The following is a 12,687-nucleotide window of genomic DNA, read 5'->3' as shown; positions in this document are numbered from 1 at the left end:
TCTGGGTGGACATTTAAGTGCAAAAATGAACATTTTACAGTGTATGATAACTTTTAGTAATATGGCAGATATTTTGGACTTGTAAAGAATAAAATTTAATAAATATTAATATTTGTTACTTGTATGATAGACATAAGCATCCATAAAGTGCATATTGCTTATTATGGTTATTGACAGTTGCTTCTTTATATTTAGTTTTGATGGGCTATTAAAGCCTGGGTTCTAGCATATTGGCTATTGGACATGCTGAAGAGGCAAAGAATGGAGGGTTTGATTTTTGTTCCCTTTCAGAATCTGGAATCTGAGTGCATGCTGATCTCCCATTGATTCTATTACTGTACCCCATCAGAGAGATGTGAGGAGTTGTTGAAATTCAAATCGGGAACATGTCCAAAGACCACAACATCTTTTGACACCAACAACTGTCTATGCTTCCTTAGAAGGAGCCACCTGACAACTGGGTGGTTCAACAAAGTGGCCCCAGGAAAGGTAATTCAGTTATTAGGTGGGAGGCAAGGAATCAGGTATTCTCTATATTTGGATGAATCAGAAGAAACTTGGGAGTCCCCACAGTCGTACATAATCACAAATTGCTGAAATGGTGTGAAGAAAGGAAAAGATACCTGGGGAGGTCAGGGGAAGAAACAATCATAAATTTACTACTCTCTATTTTTGAAATTTGGGGGAATTTCTTTTTCTTGCATCGTTCTTGGAAACTGACTTGGCCTTCCTGAGTCTGGTCAACTAGCTGCACTCCCTACTCTAATATTTCACCCTAGGGAGGTTTGCTGCAGTGTCCATGTGTGTGATACATGAGTATGATTGGCATGCCAGGGAAATGTCAGCATATTTTCAGTAAGTCTTCAGCCGGTCTGAAAAGCCTCAGCTTCTTCAGTGTTGGGAAAAAAAATCCTTTTTGGATGAATTGTACGTGGTCGTTCTAATTTATCTATTTGTCACTGCTTGCAGTTGCTGTTCATTTAATAAAATATTCTCTTTTCTTTATAAAAGTACAGTTTATCTATATACCTCTTTTCTGCTACTACAAAGGAGAAAATTGAAATTAGTTCATTGAAATCTCAAATTTACAATTGTAATTTCACACTATACCCATTATTGATTCTTATCTGAAATAGGAGAGAAAGGGGACAGATTTATACATTGTCTTCTTCCTCTGCGTTCACATTTTTAGTCTTCCAAAATATAGTAATCTAGAATTAATAAAAGTGTTTTAAATAATCTTATGGTTATGACCTGTTTTACTAAAACTTTTAAAACACAGAATTTATTTGACTGGACCGTAAAAGACACCGTACAAATCATTTGGAATTAAAGCAGTCAAAACTGGGGTGAAATGAAGAGAGAGAATCAACACAAGAATAGAGACAGCTGGGGGGGGGGGAGAACACATGCAGAGGCCTTTTGCAGCTGCAGTGGGAACAAAGCTGCAGTGGAGGAAATAGCAAAGACAGAGGCAGGTGATGAACACACCTTTCATTTTGGCTCTTTGTTGCTATCTCCATTCCTACGCAGGGAGTTCTCAGACCATGCCTTTCCCAGATATCTCTACATTAGCCCAGCCTTTTTACTTTCTTCCCTCTTCCTACAGAATTTGAAATCTGTGATTAAAATTTAACCTTCCTGTGTCCTCTCAGCATTCAGTACAGTGTCCTGTTTCAGTGGATGTTCCCTACAAAGTTGAATCTTTTCAAAATTAATGCTTAAGCTTTTGCGTTTTAAGTTGGACTTTCCTCGAGTAGAACATATGAATGTTAGAATAATTGAATTAGTTTCAGTGATTCTGGTAAAACGGCATTTTTGACATTGAATTAAATTTCTTTTTATCCGTTTGGCTGTTTCTTCTTCATCTCTTCTGGCTGCTCTCTGTCAGACCTACTCCAATAGGTCCTGAAATGTAAATTAGGTGGTGTCTCATTGCTGGTGAGAATTCTCTTGTGGATTCCCACTATACATGGGATTAAATCAAAGTGTCTTGCCCTGATCTAAAAAGCCTTACATTATAGCATCAACTCACAGTCTATAATGTCATCTAAGTATTAGCAACTTAGAAGTCTTATCATCTAAACCGTTTATATCAGATATGGGTGAGATTCATAGGATCCATCCTAGTTCAGAATTCTTGCCTATCCGAAGACCTGTGAAACCAGGAAGCAAGTTACCTGTTCTCAAAATACAATGATAGAAAAGTGTAGGTTAACAGTTATAGACATTTCCACCCCCAAAGTGAGAAAATGGAAGAAAGGAGTTACTGGTACCAAGCAGTTTTGAAATCCAACTGGGAAAAATCTGTTAGGTTTCAAGCTCTGGAAAAGATACTTTGTGGCACTTATCCCTGGGTCTGAGAGCCTTTACTCTGGGTTTAAGACTCTGCCTGTGGAAACACCCTCCCTTTTTCTCAGAGGGTGGTGTATGTGTGCACCTGAGTAGTGTTCCCAGTCTGTTTCCTGCGTGTGAAGTTTTGGTAGTCTGTCAGTCTGACTTCACTTCATTCAGTTCAGGCTGGCGGTGTTTTGCTGGTGTAATGTTCTCAGAGGAGACTCTAGGAGTCTTCTCAGTGTCCTGGGGATTCAGTCCATAGACAAGATGCTCCTTCACAGGTCTTTCCTAGGTAATTCCATTTCTGTTTTTGGCTTCTAATCAGACAGCTGGGGAATGCATGAGTCACATGTCTAATCTCTTCAGAGAGCCCTCTGTCACTGAGTATTGTGACCTTTTGTTCATTTTGAGGCACTTGCAAAAGATTCTCCAGCCACTAGCTTAGCAGACTGTAGAATGTTCCATGTTCTGGATTTGTTTAATTGTTTATATATGACACAGAAAAAAATACAAATAATATGTACATATAGGAAATATGTATAAGATATATATAAGAAATATATATATATGTTATATATAAATAAGAATCATGTACTGTATTTTTATTTTTTCTTTCTATAAAAGGTGAAATACTATATATATTATTTTATATTTTGCTTTTTAAAAATACATATATATCCTAGAGTTACATTCAAATCAGTAGGTAAAAATCTGTCTTTTTTCTGTCTGCATTGTACTCTATTATGTGAAAATATCATAATTTATTCAACCAATTCCTTTTTCTTCTCTTTTTTAAAAAAGAAAAACTTACTGTTTGACTAGTCATAGAAATCCTTAAGATAAACTGGAAGCTGCAACAGCTGCTCTCCTGGGTGTAGGTGTTATTCCTTCATAGAATCCATGCCTGCATCTGGGGCGTACAATCATTTTTTTGTGTGTGTGTGTGAGAGAGAGAGAGAGAGAGACAAAAACAGAGAGAGAAAGAGAGAGATAGGAAGGGAGGGAGATGAGAAACATTAGCTCATACTTGTGTTACTTTAATTGTTCATTGATTGCTTCTCATAAGTGCCTTGACCAGGGGCACCAGCTGAGCTGTTGACCCCTTGCTCAAGCCAGCAACCTTGAGCGCAAGCCAGTGACTTTTAGACTCAAGCCAGAGACCTTTGGGCTTAAGCCAGCAACTGTGAGAACATGTCTATGATCCCATGCTCAAACCAGTAACTCCACGCTCAAGCTGATGAGCCTGCGTTCAAGCCAGGGATCTCGGGGTTTTGAACCTGGGCCCTCAGCGTCCCAGATCGATGCTCTGTCCACTGCAACACCGCTGATCAGGCTGTAGTGTACAGTTTTTAGGTGCCTCGTTCAACCAACCCTCGTGGTATTTTGTCTTTTAGCCTTGACACTCGAGTTATATTTGCTCCTCCGCTCAGCAGGGTAGGCACATTGGCCAGAGGTGGGCTTCTGAAGGTGGTGGGCCTTAGAGGCCCAGTGGTGGCACAACATGTGCATCTTATCATGACACATTCTGAATGACGATGTTTTCTTCATCATCTTGCTGCTGCTGTACAACTAATTTCTTACCAGTGGAAATTGCTTTTTTTTAAAAAAATTCTTTTTTTTTATTTTTTTTATTTTTTATTTTTCTGAAGCTGGAAACAGGGAGAGACAGTCAGACAGACTCCCGCATGCGCCTGACCGGGATCCACCCGGCACGCCCACCAGGGACGACGCTCTGCCCATCCTGGGCGTCGCCATGTTGCGACCAGAGCCACTCTAGCACCTGAGGCAGAGGCCACAGAGCCATGCCCAGCGCCTGGGCCATCTTTTGCTCCAATGGAGCTTTGGCTGCGGGAGTGGAAGAGAGAGACAGAGAGGAAAGCGCAGCGGAGGGGTGGAGAAGCAAATGGGCGCTTCTCCTGTGTGCCCTGGCTGGGAATCAAACCCGGGTCCTCTGCACGCTAGGCCGACGCTCTACCGCTGAGCCAACCGGCCAGGGCGACAAAAAAAATTCTTGCTACTAAAATAATGCCATAATGAATACCATTGTGCATGTGTTATTCTGGTCTCTTTTTAGGTAGATTCTGAAAAGTGGGGTTGTAGAATTAAAAGAGTAATACTTACATAATTATATTAGAAATTGCAAAATTCTTTTCTTATGCATTGTACCATTTTGCATTCCCAGCAGAAATATATGAATTCACATCTTTACCAGCAGAGTATGTCTTAAACTTTTGGATTTTGGTGTTTTTCTCTCCTTTTTTTTTGTTAATCTGGTAAGTAAAAAATTGTAGCTCAGCATTATTCCAATTTTCATTTCTCATAAGTGAGGTTGAGTGTCTCATTAACTTCTGTTTAGAGCACATAGACGTTTGCATGGTATGGTTTGAAGAACATTAAAAGAACCTTCTGGCCTGATCGGGTGGTGGCACAGTGGATAGAGCGTTGGACTAGGATGTGGAGGACCCAGGTTTGAGACCCCGAGGTCGCCAGCTTGAGCACGGGCTCATCTAGTTTGAGCAAAAAGCTCACCAGCTTGGACCCAAGGTCGCTGGCTCGAGCAAGGGGTTACTCGGTCTGTTGAAGGCCCGCAGTCAAGACACGTATGAGAAAGCAATCAAGGAACAACTAAGGTGTTGCAACGAAAAACTGATGATTGATGCTTCTCATCTCTCTCTGTTCCTGTCTGTCTGTCCCTATCTATCCCTCTCTCTGACTCTCTCTCTGTCTCTGTAAAAAAAAAAAAAAAAAAAAAAAAAAAAAAAAGAACCTTCTAAAATGTCTTTCCTATCAGTATCCCATGGTTTCTCATTCCTTGACATTTGCTATTGGGATCTATCTAATCTTCAGAAATTCATTTCATCATGTATTTTGTGGGATGAGAAGGTGGGGAGTTATTCCTTGGTCCTCCAGCATTTTCATGTAAACACATTAGCATAGTGTATCAGATTATATTACTTCCATTATAGAAAGCGGGAAAATATAGATCTGAAGGCATGATACACAGGACAGATGGTAGAGGGGTTGAACTGGTGATTGAAAAGCTGAAGTGCGACAGCCTAGGACAGGGGTAGTCAACCTTTTTATACCTACCGCCCACTTTTGTATCTGTTAGTAGTAAAATTTTCTAACAGCCCACCGGTTCCACAATAATGGTGATTTATAAAGTAGGGAAGTAACTTTACTTTATAAAATTTATAAAGCAGAGTTACAGCAAGTTAAAGCATATAATAATTACTTACCAAGTACTTTATGTCAGATTTTCACTAAGTTTGGCAGAGTAAATCTTTATAAAACAACTTACTATAGTTAAATCTATCTTTTTGTTTATACTTTGGTTGCTCCGCTACCTCCCACCATGAAAGCTGGAACACCCACTAGTGGGCAGTAGGGACCAGGTTGACTACCACTGGTCTAGGACAATGTCCATAGTGGGCAGGTCTTAGATGCAAAGGACAGTCTACACAGAGGACACTGAAGACAAATTGCATCTCTGCTGTAGTTTTTCTATGCGTTGCTTGGCATTTTCCCCTAAGTATCGAGGAGACCAAAGGCCCCTGGGTATTCTTATCCCCATCTCGATTTGGGGTGAATAGGGAGTCTAAAGTCTAAAGAGAAAGGTCATGTTAGTAATGTGATTTATAAAGTAGGGAAGTAACTTTACTTTATAAAATTTATAAAGCAGAGTTATAGCAAGTTAAAGCATATAATAATAATTACTTACCAAGTACTTTATGTCGGATTTTCGCTAAGTTTGGCAGAATAAATCTTTGCTGATTGTATGATATTGTAACTTCAACCCCTTCTCGACAACCTTTAAGGCCCTAGAGTAGCATACTTTTTTGCTTTCCTTTTTAAAATTGGTTTCTATGGCATTTTATTGTGTCTTCTTCCCTCTGGTAGCATTTTACTCTTTGGTGGAATGGATGGTGGGTTTATGGGTTGCATTGCCGTGAAAGAGGTAGCAGTCACAGCAGGGAGCTGGTTTTAGAGTTATCCTGCTTTCTCCTGTGTAGTTGGTGGAAATCAAAAGCCTACTGGTTATGCAGATAGGAGAATGAATTTCTCATTTTACCTTCCTCTTGTGTGTCTATGTATTCTTATGTATTTAATTTTTCAGCAAATGGTTAAGTGCCAGGCACTGTTCTAAGTACTGGAAAATTGTGGTAAATAAGACAACTTATCTGCTTTTTATGTGGCTTATGTTCTTGGGCTGATGGTAAACAGACAGTAAACAAATAGAATAATTCTAGATAGCCATAAATGCTATGAATATAATAGAACACAGTGGTGTGTGTGTGTGTGTGTGTGTGTGTGTGTGTGTGAGAGAGAGAGAGAGAGAGAGAGAAAGAAAAAGAGATTTCAGAGAGAATATTTAGGTAAAGCCTCATTGAGGCTGACATTTAAGCTGATACCTGCATAATGAAAAGGATATAGAATGTGAAGATAGAGAAGAGGGCAATGCAAGTGCTCTGAGGTGGGAACAGGTTTGATGTGTCCAAGATGCTGAAGAAGATGGCTGAGGAAATAGTGGTGAGCACAAGAAGTCTCACAAAACGAGGTGGGAGAGGTAGGTAATATCCAGGTCATGTATGGACTGACAGGCCGTGGTAAGGGGTTTCTGCTTAATTCTAAACACAATGAGATCTAATAAGGGTTTTAAGCAGGGGAGTGATGTGATTTGCTGGTAGTATATGATGTGAAGGGGCTTAAAGTGAAGGTAAGGAAACCAGTTAGGAAGTTATTGAAGTAGTCTAGATAAGAAATGATGGCGTTTGGGTTACATACAGTGTTAGTTGTGGACAAGTTGACAAGTCCTTAGATTTAGGATATATTTTATAGATAGAATTGACATAACTTGAAGGTGGATTAATGCTGAGGAAGAGGTGGGAGGGAAAGAGGATGTCTCTTAGGTTTTGATATCACTTCTGAATGGTGGTGCTATTAAGTGAGATGAGAAGGACTGAGGGAAGAGCTGGTGGAGCAGGGATGATGCTATATAGAAATCAGATACTTTGTTTTGGACATGTTGACTCTAAGATAACTTATTTACTGAAGACGTCAGGAAGCAGTTAAGTAGTTGGATATCTGAATTGGGGATTCAAAGGGAAAGGCCAGGGTAAGAGATATAAATTTGGTGGTGGTGGGGGTATATCTTTTTAAAGCCAGGAGGCTAGTTGAGAATACCCAAGAGATGAGCTTAGATAGAAAGAGATGACCAAGTAAAGCATCTTTACATGTAAAAGTTAAAGATATTTATGTTGGAGTTGTTGAACATGAATAGCTTATTATCTTAATGAATTTATTATCTTTGGAATTAGTTAAAAAGGCAGTTAATTAATGATTGTCTTGGATCTGCTAGGGTTAATTGTTTAAGTTTTTTCAATAACTTTCTTAACTAAAAGCATCTTGCGGGAACAAGTGTTCTTATATTTTAATATAGTGGTTCTTTTAGAAGTTGAGGTTTTGGCAATTGAAGGGAATTTGAGATAACAAGCTCTAGTCTGTGTACTAGGAGAATAGAAGTGTTATAGGGACTTGTGGTGGTGTTTGTTGGATCCATTGTAAGAAGTGAAGCTGCAGCAGCAGGTCTAGACTCAAGCAGGATTATGATGTGTGTAACATTTGTCTTAATTATCGCTTTTCTTTCAAGTGTAAGCTTTGATTTTTAAAGGAAAGTAACTGCTTATCTAGTTAGTAAGCACATGGCCTTGTCCTTCCATTCTTCATACCAGCCCCACTCCCCAGGCAAAGGCTTTTAGTCCTTTTAGCTGTCTTTTTTTCTGCTTAGCTTCATATTCTAAATAAAGTTTCTCTGCCTATTTTTTAATTTTAAAAATATTTTGACATATATTGCTTTTTTGCTGTGGTGTAGGTAGTTAGTTTTAGTATATGAGCATAGCGGTTAGGTATGTGATTCTGGAGTCAAGACTCCTGGGTTTTAATACTGCTTTCTACCACTTACTAAGTGCATGGCCTTGGGCAGGTACTGAGCCTGTGTGTATCCTAATGTCCTCATTTATAGAAAGGGATAACACTATTGTCTTACTCATCTTTTGTTGTGAAGAGTAAGCTAGTTAATACATACGAAATACATTTGTTGTGTAGATCAAGCAATAAAAGTTAATAATGAAATTTAATTTTAATCCTTATGAAAATATTTCATCCTCCCTGTGCATTTGTCCACATCCCATTTCCCTAGTATAGTTGTATTTCAATTTTGGTTAAGTCAATTTTCAGAATTTACATTTTTATGATCAATACTGTTTCCATTTAAGACATATTATACAATAATTATATTTCCTTTTTTGTACAGTTTTCACCTCTCCTCTTAAAGTATCCCATCTCTGCTACCCACTTTCAGAATGTACCTCAACTCCTCATTGACCAGAGTTCAGAATCACTCGGATTCTACTTCTGCCAGCACCCTTCTTCTCATATCGACATAGAACTCATCTATATCATATATTATTATTTAAGGGTTTTCTGCTTCCTTAGAAAATAATTAGCCAGCATGTTATATTACTTAAGGTACTATTAGTTGCTATATCAATCAAACCCCAAAGAAATAATGACCTGAACAGGATAATGGTTTCTTCCTCACTGGGGTGAAACCTGAACCAGGTGCATTACATTGCCACGTGACCCTACTTTGAACAGACTCAGGTCCAGTCTCCTTCTGTGGCTCTGGCATCTTCAGTGTGTGGCTTCAGAGGATGTTGGGTTTATCTACACCAAGCAGGGGTGCACAAGAAGGAAAGGGGATCGAGCCCAGGAGATTACTGTGGGCTGGGCCTCAGATTTGTATCCCATCTTATAATTCCATCACATGGCTGCGTCTAACCTCAAAACAGGATAGGAAATGCTAAAGAGCCAGTGAGTCCAAGTACAGTGAGCTTTGTGCTTCCACTTACCAGTTATTTTACCCTAATATAGTATTCCCACTCTTCTGTAGTCTTATATGTTCTGTTTATTTTAATGGTAATCTGGATAAATTTCTTTTAGAGGTAGTTGTGTAATATAAAGGTGTGACTTCAGTGAGAGAATTTTAGGCTAGGTAGAAGAGGAGAGTGATATGGACAGATAGAATAGCTATTTGGGGTTTTTTTTGTATTTGGTTTTGAGGGAGGAAGAGGTTGTGAATCTTCTGAATGTGTGATTCTCTTTTGTCTTTCAGGGCTGTGTCTCATTTTGCTTCTTTCCCCCCTTTTCCACCCAGTTGCCAAAAAGCCTTCTTCTACCTTATTGCCTTTTTTCTTCTCCAGAAATTGAGTTATGCGTACATTTTTAAAATCCATGTGTAAGTGAACTTTTGCAGTTCAAACCTGTGTTGTTGAGGGGTCAGCTGTACACACACATCAACATATATGCCAATTCAAAAGGCAGTTTGTTTAGGAAATTCTAGAAAAAGTCCTTATAGTGGCTAGAATATAGGAGGTATCAATGGTGACAATTTTTTTTTTAAACTTTAAATATTAAAATGGCTTTATTGAGTCCATGGGGAGAATGTTGAGATGTTCAAATTTATGACCTGCTATGGTTTTCCTTGACTTTGAGAAGATCACTTACTTAATTAAGCCAGTAAATTATAAATATCTGGTCATAATTGACTAATATTAATCACAGACCAACTTTTTAACCTTTTATACTGTTTGAGTGAAAGATTGTCTTGAAGCTAAGTGGTCATCTGTCGTTCTTTTTTTTTTTTTTTGTATTTTTCTGAAGCTGGAAACGGGGAGGCAGTCAGACAGACTCCCGCATGCGCCTGACCAGGATCCACTGGGCATGCCCACCAGGGGGCGATGCTCTGCCCATCTGGAGTGTCGCTCTGTTGCAACCAGAGCCATTCTAGCACCTGAGGCAGAGGCTACAGAGCCATCCTCAGCACCCGGGCCATTTTTGCTCCAATGGAGCCTCGGCTGCGGGAGGGGAAGAGAGAGACAGAGAGGAAGGAGAGGGAGAGGGGTGGAGAAGCAGATGGGCACCTCTCCTGTGTGCCCTGGCTGGGAATCGAACCCGGGACTCCTGCACACCAGGCCAACGCTCTACACTGAGCCAACTGGCCAGGGCCCATCTGTTGTTCTTTGTGCTGTCATCACTAGTAGGTGACCTTTATGATTTCTTGCAAATATGATCCTAAATAATAACTTAAACTTCATCAATTAATGTCTTCAGGGGAGTTGTTATCACCTATCTGAGAGCAAAACCTTATATTGTTGACATGGTTTTGTTTGGTAGTGGTAGGTTACAGATTATGGGGCTGGATTAGATAGTGTCTTGTATCTGTTTAATTCTGATAGTTTCTTATCTTAATGAATTTGTAAAGAGAGTACAGACATTACTAATGAGAATTTGGAGACAATGGGTAGAATGATTATAGTTAAACAGGGGTGGGGATAGGAGGGGGGGAGCTGAATTTTGTGCTGTTTTTTCCAGCTATAACAAAGGAGTATTTCTGTATGAGTTATACAGTGTGTCTGTAAAGTCATGGTGACTTTTGACTGGTCACAGGAAAGCAACAAAAGACAATAGAAATGTGAAATCTGCACCAAATAAAAGGAAAACCTTCCCAGTTTCTGTAGGATGATGTGGCAGCATGTGCGCATGCGCAGATGATGACGTAACACTATATACAGCGGAGCAGCCCACGCCTATGCCAGTCGAGATGTGGACAGTACAGAGGGAAGTTCAGTGTGTTCTGTGGCTCGCTAAATTCGAATCTGTGACCAAAGTGCAACGTGAATATCGGCACGTTTATAACGAAGCGCCACCACATAGGAATAACATTACTCGGTGGGATAAGCAGTTGAAGGAAACCGGCAGTTTGGTGGAGAAACCCTGTTCTGGTAGGCCATCAGTCAGTGACAAGTCTGTAGAGGCTATACGGGATAGCTACCTAAGGAGCCCTAAAAAATTTGTGCGTGCATGTGCTCGACAATTACACCTAAGCAAGACTACAGTTCATAAGGTGTTAAAGAAACGTCTCTGTTTTATGGGGTACAAATTGCGGCTGTTGCACGCTATCAAACCGGTGGATAGACCCACATGATGCACTTTTTGCTACAGATATGCTTCATGAGATCGACAATGATACAAGGTTTTTGCAGAAGATTGTGTTTAGCAATGAGGCGACCTTCCATATCTGTGGACATGTTCATTGCCATACCGTCCAAATATGGGCTGCTGACCGTCCTCATGCCTACGTTGAATACCAACGTAACACCCCTAAAGTGAACATGTGGTGTGGCCTGATGCATGATAAGGTGATAGGCCCATTTTTTTTTCGCGGAGCAGTCTGTGATGGCAAAGTCCTATCTTTTTTTTTTTTTTTTACAAATCAATGTTTCTTTTTTCTTCTTTTTTTTTTTTTTTTGTATTTTTCTGAAGCTAGAAACCGGGAGAGACAGTCAGATAGACTCCCGCATGCGCCCGACCGGGATCCACCCGGCACGCCCACCAGGAGTGATGCTCTGCCCACCAGGGGGCGATGCTCTGCCCCTCCGGGGCGTTGCTCTGCCGTGACCAGAGCCACTCTAGCGCCTGGGGCAGAGGCCAAGGAGCCATCCCCAGCGCCCGGGCCATCTTTGCTCCAGTGGAGCCTTGGCTGCGGGGGGGAAGAGAGAGAGAGAGAGGAAGGAGGTGGGGGTGGAGAAGCAAATAGGCGCTTCTCCTATGTGCCCTGGCCAGGAATCGAACCCGGGTCCCCCGCACGCCAGGCCAACGTTCTACCACTGAACCAACTGGCCAGGGCTGCAAAGTCCTATCTTGACATGTTGGAATTGTATGCAGTGCCACAATTTCCAGAAGGTGTCATCTTTCAACAGGACGACGCTCCTCCACACTACGCCACCATTGTTCGGGAGTTTCTGGATAGAACATTCCCCCGGCAGTGGATAGGCAGGGGTTCTGTCAAGCCATGGCCACCATGATCCCTGGATCTGACGCCCTTAGACTTTTACTTTTGGGGTTATGTGAAGCAAAATGTGTACATTGAACGTATCAATGACATTAATCACTTAAAACAGAATCACAGACGTTATTCACTCTGTTACACCAGATGTCCTTACCTGTGTGTGGCAAGAACTTCACTATCGTTTGGATGTGTGTAGGGCAACAAATGGATCCCATGTCGAACTGCACTGAATAGGTATGAAACTGGAAGAGTTTTCCTTTTATTTGGTGCAGATTTCACATTTCTATCATCTTTTGTTGCTTTCCTGTGACCAGTCAAAAGGGCACCATGACTTTACGGACACACTATACTTTCTCCTTTGAGTTGGCTGCTATTGCTTTTGGATGAATGAGAATCCAAGTAGATTTTCATCCTTTCCTGACTATGCCTTTAGATTCTAC

At 40.6% G+C, this 12,687-nt stretch overlaps 1 protein-coding gene across 2 annotated transcripts in view; it reads left to right on the top strand.

The window, feature by feature from the left end:
* SYT14 (synaptotagmin 14) overlaps window positions 1-12,687 on the top strand; it is a 188,821-nt gene that overhangs the window by 17,103 nt on the left and 159,031 nt on the right. The window contains exon 3 of one of the 2 annotated variants that reach the window (XM_066366062.1): window positions 292-489. The exons of the other annotated variant lie outside the window; for it this stretch is intronic. The gene's annotated coding sequence lies outside the window, so the exon portion shown is untranslated. The remainder of the gene's footprint in view (window positions 1-291; window positions 490-12,687) is intronic. 2 annotated transcript variants of the gene reach the window in all.

Source organism: Saccopteryx leptura, chromosome 2 (assembly GCF_036850995.1).
Source record: "Saccopteryx leptura isolate mSacLep1 chromosome 2, mSacLep1_pri_phased_curated, whole genome shotgun sequence".
NCBI classification, from domain to species: domain Eukaryota; kingdom Metazoa; phylum Chordata; class Mammalia; order Chiroptera; family Emballonuridae; genus Saccopteryx; species Saccopteryx leptura.
This window is presented reverse-complemented; position numbering and strand designations above follow the sequence as displayed.